Source organism: Daphnia magna, unplaced genomic scaffold (genome assembly GCF_020631705.1).
Source record: "Daphnia magna isolate NIES unplaced genomic scaffold, ASM2063170v1.1 Dm_contigs188, whole genome shotgun sequence".
Lineage (NCBI taxonomy): Eukaryota > Metazoa > Arthropoda > Branchiopoda > Diplostraca > Daphniidae > Daphnia > Daphnia magna.
The window spans coordinates 116173-124744 of record NW_025533162.1 but is presented as its reverse complement, the minus strand read 5'-3'; the positions used below and the strand labels follow the sequence as shown (position 1 = coordinate 124744).

Below are 8572 nucleotides of genomic sequence, written 5' to 3'. Positions count from 1 at the left end.
TGGTGTAGTGTTGCAGTGTTGTTCTGCGCATTGTTTGCAGGTGGGGGTGCCGTACATTTTCTTCAGGGTGGCCGAAGTTCCAGCATATGCGGCAGAGAGCCGGTCTTGGTATGAATTGCTTCACTGGGAAGACTTCATGGGCCATGATTACTTCATGGGGAGTTGGAGGGTGTTGAAGTAGAGAGTGACAGTTTTTAGGGGTATTCTGCTGCCATCTGTTGATAGGGACGAGAATCTCTGGACTTTAACTACTCCTTGGTCAGCTAGTAGGGAAAGGATGTCCTCTTCTTTGTCTTTGGTGGGTACATTCCTGATAACGCCTCTGATGGATGCCTCTGACATGGCGAGTGTGCAATTTATGTTGAGGTTATTCACTACCTTTAAGTCTAGGAGTTGTTTTTTTGTTTTGTTGATGACGGATATATGTTGAGGTCCCCTTTGTATGTCCATTTTGTTCCTGATTTGACTTGCCCTACGGTATCTATTAGGGCGTGCATGAAGTGCTTTTTTCGGTGATACTTAGATCAAGGAATGATTTGGGATCACTGGTGAAGTGTATGATCACAGGTACTCCGCTGCATGGTTGGTCGAATAGGTCGGAGAAGCGGGGGGTCCTGGGCGTGGATTGTGGTTATCATCGGTGTTCTTGCGTTTGGTGGATAGCTCTTCGTATTCCATTGGGGCACTTTGGTCGATGGCACTTGATACGGTTGATACATAGCCAGGGCTGTTCCAACTCATGGCATGGTTATAAAACCACGGAAAACAGCGTTTGCTTCTCGGCTCACAGTCACATTGTTGTTTTCCGTCTGCTATATTGACATTCTGGATACGCCATCTACCGGTAGAATGTCAAGTGCGCTAGTGGCTTGGTTTCTGAGTCCTTCACAAGATGGCCTAACACGGCAGAACACCACCTACCTAACAGGTTTCGTTCGGGGAAAACGCACAGAGTTTAAGCCGTGTTAACAAAATAATTGGACATCAAATACTGAAAGCATATTATTCATTTATTTCTTTCACATGAACTATGGGAGTTTCTACTCTTGGTACAAATCACCAGATTTTAGTTGCGCGTGCTAACAAATTAAGTTGTTTATTCATTTAGGTAGTAAAGAGTTTACGGTATCATAGGATTGTTGGTAAAAGTCTATTTTACCCGACCAAATTAACTTAACTAACATAACTTAACTTAACTATACTTAAGTAACTAATCGGGACCAAGCCCGAGCTATGCGAGGCAAAATAGGGGTTTTGGGTGGGTAAAGTAATGTAATAGTAAAGTAATAAAGTAATATAGTAAACTAAAATAACTTAACTTAACTATACTTAAGTAACTAAGCGGGACCAAGCCCGAGCTATGCGAGGCAAAATAGGGGTTTTGGGTGGGTAAAGTAATGTAATAGTAAAGTAATAAAGTAAAATAGTAAAGTAAAGTAAAGTAATAAAGTAAAATAGTAAAGTAAAGTAAAGTAATAAAGTAAAATAGTAAAGTAAAGTAAAGTAATAAAGTAAAATAGTAAAGTAAAGTAAAATAATTAAGTTAAACACTCTAAATATTAAGTAAAATTAACACATTTAAGTTAAGTAAAAAGTAACATTTTTGCTAATCAGTAAGGTAAAGTAAATCTATTAAGTTACTTATAACTTTATAAAGTAATGTATAATTAAGTTAAGTAATTAAATTAGTCAAATAAATAATAATAATAAAGAAATTACTCTAATAACACTACTCTATTACCAAAATATTAACAACGAACACTTACCTTAAAAAAAGTTATCCAATACACAGATGTATACACTACAAACTTTAAAAAATGAATGAAATACAAAGAATACAATATGTCGTCTGCTACATGAAATTATTCGTTGTTGCATGTTATATTTTAAAATCTATATATATAAAATTTACACACAATAACTCATTTTCAAATACTAAATTATAACTAAATTTATTTAAATAAATAACAAGCAAATCAATTCTATTAAGAATAATTCATCAAAAAACTAGCAATTACATAATTATACATATAAAGTCACAACACTGGAAAAACTATCTACTACTGTCATCTGATACAGATTCAAAATTCAAAAATACAAATACAACTACAGACATGTAATCTACATTATTAATATTCTATTTTCTTTTCTACGTGTTAGATACCTTTCAAGTATTGGTGGCTACTCAATTAGCTATGATGAGTTAATAGAATCTAGCGTTGCAAACACAAGTGTTTTCTGAGATTGTTTATAATTTGTCCAAAACAAGAAAGGTAAAACATAATAAATAATTCATTAGTTTAAATTGTATAAGTAATAAATACAAAATCAAATACGTATAACTGAGAACTATTTCATTAATAGATACAACCATCAACATAATATCCACCATATAGAAAATTACTACTAAATTTTTAATTTTTTGCTATGGGCTACAATCCATAGCAAAAAATTAAAAATTTAGTAGTGAAATCTACATTCATATTTGATTATACATTTCACAATTTTCACTTCATCAGTTGGCCTGTCATCTTTATCGGTTACAACAAACCCAATCCGTTTCACAACAGACATGCCATAGTAGATCTTTCTAAATATGGAGTGCATGACATGAAGCTATTGTGTTGGGGCTATAATAAATTTTTAATTATACACTAATTACTATTTCTTACAATCACACACAAGTTCTCAATAACAAAGTGTTATAAAAAAACTTAGCTCCATTTGTGTTTAGCCCGCAGTTGGCCATGGATAGTATACCAGCACCTACAAATAATGAAACAATATAAATGAAGAATATGTGGTTCTATATTTATTCAGGAAATAACCTGTATTGTTTCATTCATCATGTAGTTCATCAAAGAAGTTCGCTTATATATAGTGAGATCACCACCTATTGCTTTTATAGTCAACACAATAAAACAATTATTTTGTCACCTTGAATCGTAACTCTCAGATGATGGGATGAAATTTTATGCCAGAATAACAATTCCAAAAAGCTGTGAAAAGTTTCTGCAGGTATTAGTGTCACGGTTCCAAAATAACTATATGAAAAGTTCTCCCATGCTGCAAAGATAACATCTGAATACCAAAACATGCATTATAAGATGATCATGTGAAATCTTAATCAGAGTCTAACAATAGACCAAGATCGGATGCTGAGTTGCCACCGCTGAATTCCGACCTGCAGTATTTTTCCTCTCGGGCCCTATAGGAGGAAATGAAAAATAATATATTTAATTAAGTTGTAGTTAGTTTTATTACAAAATCTTTTGGAATCGTGTACTATACCTCTGTGCTGATATAATACAAACAATTTTATCTCCAAAAAAGCTGTTATTTTTCCAGGAAACTTTTTGAAAGGTACTTGTTTACAATGTACCGTAGCAGACGTAAAGTGATTGACTGTGACTAGTGACTGTAGTGTCAAACTGTTTTCGTTTTTATGTCATGAGTAGTGTAGTTTGTGATGTCGGTAATGAGTTATTTGACACAATTAGTCTTTTTCAGTTATCTGATTATGCTAAAGGACTTATTCATAAGGAAACAGAAATTTACTTAGAAAAACGTCTGCTTCTTGTTCTACAGTTGTAATACGGGGAGGGGGTGTTGTGGAAAGGTAAACAAGTACCTTTCAAAAAGTTTCCTGGAAAAATAACAGCTTTTTTGGAGATAAAATTTTTTGTATTATATCAGCATAGAGGTAGTACACGATTCCAAAAGATTTTGTAATAAAACTAACTACAACTTAATTAAATATATTATTTTTCATTTCCCCCTATAGGGCCCGAGAGGACAAATACCGCAGGTCGGAATTCAGCCTTGGCAACTCAGCATCCGATCTTGGTCTATAGTTTACCAACGTAGTTTGAAGTACTGAAAACGGTGTTGCCCAGAAGCAACAGGAATCGATGCCAACCTACAGAAAAAAACTATATTTAAGTTAGCAACATGGACAGGTAATTGAACATGGACCAAAATACAACTGTTAGTATTTTAATAAATTAAATCAAAGCATCCTTTGTGCACAGTAGTATGCATAGTATATTATGGAAAACACCCTGCGACGAGCATAAAATGCGGAACGAGGACTGCAGAATACATTTGCATAGTCGGAACAACTAATATCATAGGTCAATTAATAAATTTGTCAACATATTAATATTTTTAAAACAAAACAGTAATACCTTAAAGAGTATAGTATAACTCAACTCAAGTATAGTATAGTATAGTATAGTATAGTATAGTATTTTTTTTTTTTTTTTTTAATAGCTGGATGCACTCCGAGGTTGGAGTATTGTCCGGAGTTTATTTTCCGTAGTCAACGACTAGAATACATGCGACAGTGACATACACGAGTGGATACCAGATATATATATATGTACAGGGGGAAACTGGGCCTATCTGCACCACACTGAGAGGGCGGAACGTACACGATCTCTGTTTGGCTTGCTGGAGCCTACTCGGTTTGGTTGGACCTTCGAGGCCGCCAGCCGACGGCCACCGATACAGCCTCCACCAAGACAGAGAGGGTATCGCGCGCAGTTGCAGTGGGAAGATCTGTGGCATGCTGAGGATAGAGATGGAGCTAGGGAGCGAAGGAGGGTGGTAAAACTGACTCACTCTCCCTTGGCCAGCAAGAGAGAGGAGAGATGCAACCCAAGACATAATGGGCTGCACATTTGCTCAGAGGCGGCCTATGAAGCTCAAAGGGCCTAGAACAATTAGGGAGGCGTCGAGAAATGAAAACATGCCTAATCGATAAATTGATGAAAAGGATTATTATAAAGACAAACAAAGCCTAGTTAGCCCCGATAGATAGGGTAGCCTATGAGCTATACTATCGCAGACGTTTGGTTGAGCGGATGAAAGCAATGAAAGCTTTCCAGATGTTGGGATGAGTTGGAATAGAGGCGAGAGGTCTAGGCCAGTGGCCATCCTCAGAGGAACAAGACGTAAGAAATACAAGGCGTTGTGTAGAGAAGAGAGGACAGTGAAATAAGAAATGAGAGACTGACTCTGAGCCGCCCCCACAATCACACTTTGGAGAAGGGTTAATTTGAAGCGAAATTGATGTTCTTTGAGGAAAGAGTGACCTGAGAGAATTTGAGCGATCTGGCGACAGAGTTGGTTTGGGTGAAGCACAGTTGCTGATTGGATCGTGGGGAAAAATTCTCTAGTTACTGCACCGTTGTGGCAAGCCTGCCATTCTGTCTGCCATGCATCGCGCACTAACTTACCGATTGAGTAACGATAAGAAGTTTTGGAGATAAGAAGTTGTGGGAGGACATTCAGGCCAGAGCTAGGAATGTCGCAGCCGGCTAATGCAAGTTGGATGCCCTCAGCAGAGGAGGGCTGGCAGACGAAGAGGCGTAAATTATCTCGGTAGGGGGCGTGGCGTCGACACAAAGCCGCTCAACTTCAGAGAGGTGAGCACCGTAGCGAGTAAACGCAAAAGAAGAAATGTGCTGGGCAAAGATTTCAACCTGCCATCCGCTCTCAACAACATGGCTGGCCTGGATCAAAGCGTGAAGGACAGTGAGTTGACTGGCATGGTGTAAGCTATCAGCCGAAAGTGGGCCGTTGGTCACTTTCATTACGTTATTATGACATGTGGAGATAATGCAACAGTTGAAAGAGTCGCCGCACCGAGAGGTAGCAACAAAAATTCTAAGAACAGAATCCTTAGTTGGGAGTAATCTGCAGATCTCGCTTGTCAGTGTCGGATATAAAGGAAAGGCCCATGGAGGCCAGTAGAGATTAAAGTGGCGGTGGTTAGAATCACCTTTGAGCAGCGGAGAAAAGGGTGGAAGTTTGCTCGTAAGCCACTTTAGTGAAAGAGCAGAAAAGCATCCTGTACGTCCGGAGCTGAATCGGAGATGGGTGATCTCTTGTATACGTAAATCAATCGGAAGGATATTTGTTAGAATAAAACATGCCTCCGCGGAGACAGTTTTGAAAGAGCTGGCCAATGAAAGCGCAATAGAGGCGCTGGAAGGTGCGTAGCTGCTTAACGCCTTTTCTAGTGTTAAGAAAAGGGGCCCAGACGGAGCAGCCGTACAGCAAGATAGGCTCAACCGCAGAGTGATACAGAAATTTTAGACGCTTTTTGTCATATCCCCAGGTGGATTTCAGACCGGATCTCAGTGTAAAGAATGCACGTTTAGCTGCAGCAATTTTATTGGCAATGTGGGAGTTCCATTTGAGGCGGCAGTCAATTGTTAGACCCAGAAAGAGTGTCTCTACAGATGGGGGAGAAGCATGCCATTTATAGAGATGCTGAGATGAGACCAGTCAAAAAATCTTTTGCACATAATCATAAACACCGTTTTTGTCGCATTGAGGGAGAGTTTGCTGGTTAGACACCAGTTCGACACCTCGTCACACATGGTCTGTAAATTTCGGGTGGCAATGCAAGTGTCTTTATGATATGTGGCCACATTCAGATCGTCAGCGTATCCACCAATCCGGTACGGAAATGAAAATTTGAGGCGCAGGACATCATCAACAAGAACCGACCACAGAAATGGAGAGGGACTCCACCTTGAGGACAGCCAAGATCAAAGTGAAAGGAGGAGGTCGAGCCTTCAAGCGAGAGGATGGCCGTGCGGTTGGAGAGATAGTCAAAGACTAGCTGGACCAAATATCTTGGGCAGTTGCGGACAGCAAGTGCAGAGAAAATAGCAGGGTGCCAAGCAGCGTCGAATGCACTTTTAATATCAAGAAATGCACATGCTGTGACACATTTAGCGTCTCTGCCTTCGTCACAAAAAGAAATCAAGGAGTGAGCAGCCGTTTCAGTTGATCTGCCTTGAGTGAATCCATGTTGGTTCGGGCTCAACCATTGAGAGACCGACGCATGCCAAAGGAGTCTATTTAAAATGAGCTTTTCAAGGATCTTAGCAAATGTGTTGACTAGGCTAATTGGTCGAAAGCTATTCAGAGTGTCGTAAGCGGGTTTGTTAGGTTTACCGATAATGGTCACCTTGGCAACCTTCCAACAGCTAGGAAAGTGAGAAAGAGAGAAACATGCATTCATGATGAATAGAAGCTGACCAATTATCTGATTAGAGATTGCACAAATGATAGCAGTGGAAAGGCCATCGGCTCCAGGAGCAGATTTGAGATTCAGAGAGGTGATAGCATTAGAAAGCTCCTCCTGGGAGATTGGAGGGGAGTTGGATGGTACAACGAATGCCGTGGATGATTGAGAGAAGGAGGCCGCAAGCTCTTCGGCCTGTGCGTGGGCCTGCGTAGATAGAGTGGGGAAGGGGAAAAATGTTCTGCACACTTTTTTAGAATTTCTGTAGGATTGGAGGAGATCGAGCCGTCAAATGAAATAGAGGATGGAAGGCTGACGTTTGATGATTTGCCTGATTTGGCCTTTAGGGCCGAGAAGAGGTCACTACTGCTAGGCTGGGAGTCACATAGCTTGTTCCAAGACGAGAGTTTGGCGTTGCGAATTTCCCTCTGATAGGTAGCTTTGTGAGCTTTGAATGCCTGCCTGTTAGATTCTGTTCGTTGGACTGACCATAATATAAAAGCCTGTCGGGATTTGTGACGAAGTACCCAGAGTTCCTTTGTCCACCAAGGCGTTCTGCAAGTGGAGACAGGAATGTAGGTAGGATCTTTAGAGCTTTTGGCAGCAGAGGAAATGAGGGCAGAGAGCTTTACAATCATGTCATCGATAGTGGAGGTAGTCGGATTAGTTTGCACTACAAGATTCCTCACAGCATCTGCGACTTTTAGGCGAAATTTATCAAGGCGAATACGAGAGATGTGGGGAGTTGAATTTGGAGCTCGAGATTGAGCTTGAGCAGTGCTGCACGCAGATGAGGGGGAGCGATTGATTTCAAAGTATATGTATGGGTGATCAGAGAAGGACGGAATGGTAGGATAGAACCAGCGTGTACAGGTGATAGCACTCCCGGCTAGAGAGATGCCAAGGAATGAGGTGCCAGCAGGAACAAAGTCAAGATCATCCAGTTGTCGATTGAGAACACGAAGGAAATGATTAGCGATGAGTAATTCAAGTTCTGATCCTCTACTATTAGTGAGCTTGCTGTTCCAAACCTTGCTTAGAGCATTAGAGTCGACTGAGACGATGGACAGTTTCGTGAAAAGGCAGCTGAGATCAGCGCTGAACTGATCGGCAATGTTTTTAATGGAGGGACGAAGATAAGTGGAAATGAAACGAAAGGTGCCGTGCGCAGAATGTAAATCGACTGCAGCGATATGGTTAGAGCGACTTCGATCGATTGCCCGACAAGACTTGGCAAGAGAAAGTTTAACTAAAATCGCAGCACCGTAGGCATGCTCTTGAGAGAGACAGTGGAATGCAACATAGCCTGGTGGAATATTGATGATGGAGGGAGACTGGTGGCCTTTTGCGAAAGGTTCTTGAATGAGAACAATGTCTAAAACGTTTTCGACAATGATTTGAGCAAGAGAAGACGAGGCAACCCTTGAGTGGCGGAGATTCACCTGTAAGCACCGAAACAGACTGTTTGTTGAACTAGGAGACACACGCATTAACTTTTCTCCATTTTTGCCCTGTACCTCGCCACCGCTT

At 40.4% G+C, this 8572-nt stretch overlaps 1 long non-coding RNA gene across 1 annotated transcript; it reads right to left on the bottom strand.

Annotated features, from left to right (window-relative positions):
- Positions 1-2790: 2790 nt before the first annotated feature.
- Positions 2791-4067, bottom strand: LOC123467427. Its single transcript, XR_006641767.1, has 2 exons — positions 3860-4067; positions 2791-3081 (listed from the first exon to the last, which is right to left on the bottom strand). It is a non-coding gene; the product is annotated as an uncharacterized LOC123467427 (long non-coding RNA).
- Between the last annotated feature and the right edge of the window lie 4505 nt (positions 4068-8572).